This window comes from Solanum stenotomum, chromosome 2 (assembly GCF_019186545.1).
Source record: "Solanum stenotomum isolate F172 chromosome 2, ASM1918654v1, whole genome shotgun sequence".
NCBI classification, from domain to species: domain Eukaryota; kingdom Viridiplantae; phylum Streptophyta; class Magnoliopsida; order Solanales; family Solanaceae; genus Solanum; species Solanum stenotomum.
Genome location: NC_064283.1, coordinates 59,966,022 through 59,967,133, shown reverse-complemented (window position 1 = coordinate 59,967,133; position 1,112 = coordinate 59,966,022). Strand labels below are relative to the sequence as shown.

General features: G+C 46.2%; 1 protein-coding gene across 1 annotated transcript in view; it reads right to left on the bottom strand.

Annotated features, from left to right (window-relative positions):
- LOC125856164 (probable LRR receptor-like serine/threonine-protein kinase At3g47570) overlaps positions 1-1,112 on the bottom strand; it is a 155,105-nt gene that overhangs the window by 150,668 nt on the left and 3,325 nt on the right. The gene's annotated exons all lie outside the window — the stretch shown is intronic.

The window sequence follows — 1,112 nt, the reverse complement described above, 5'->3', positions numbered from 1 at the left end:
TCCTCAAAACAGGCCCAACTCGCAGGTGGTGCATTCTCAACTCTGCCCCCTTTCCACTGGTCAAACCATGTTCTAGCAACATCCTTCAGCTGATACGCAACTAGTTCGACCCGCTCAGTATCTGCCACATGCATCACATCAAAAATCCTCTTCAACTCCTCAATGAAATCCTCTGGATCCTCAGTAGTGCTCGAACCCAAGAAACTCGAAGGATTCATTCCCAAGAACTCACGAATCCTAGAAGTGTCAGCTCCTTCCTGTCGAGCTCCCCTTTGCTGACCAATCTGATTTGCTACAGCTTGACTCAACATTCTAATTGCCTCTCTGAACTCGGCATTAGAAACTTCCCCTTGATCTTGCACTCCAGGTGCATCAGGTAACTCTTGCTCACCAACATAGCGTCTAGGGAGACGCCCTCTGCCAACTCTTCGTGGAGGCATGACTATCTGAAACACGCGCAAGCGTGAATTAGAAGGAAACTCTTTAGAGATAAACTCTAACGCATGAAATGAATGTGAAAGAAATGAGGAATCTTCCTAAATGTTGCAGCCTCCCAATTATAGATGTGGCGCGCTTCACACCGATAACTAGGACTCTACAGACACGGCTTCATAGACTCCCTAGGACTCTTGAACTCTTTGCTCTGATACCAAGTTTTGTCACGCCCCGAGCCTACACCCTGGGAGGGACCGGCACCTGGAGACCATTTCTCGCCCAAGCGAACCCTTGGCCTGGCTTTCTTAACTCAGCGGAAACCTAACTCAACAGAATAACTCAAAGAAATGCAATATTTCAAAACAACTTAACTTATAAAATATGGCCATAAGGCAACCCGAATCTCAAAATAGGATATTTACATATGTACATAGATAAGAGACTCAAAACTAGCTGACTAACTGTCTATCTATGAAGCCTCTAAGAAATACTGAGATGGATGTTGGGACAGACCCCACAACATCCTAATAAGACAAAAACTAAGAACACAAAATAATTGAGTCCTCCGGAATGCAAGGAGGCTCACCACTGACTCTGGAGTGCTCAGCTGGATCAACGACGAGCAGGCTGCTGATCCGGGGTACCTGAATCTGCATCATCAAACGATGCAGGCCAAC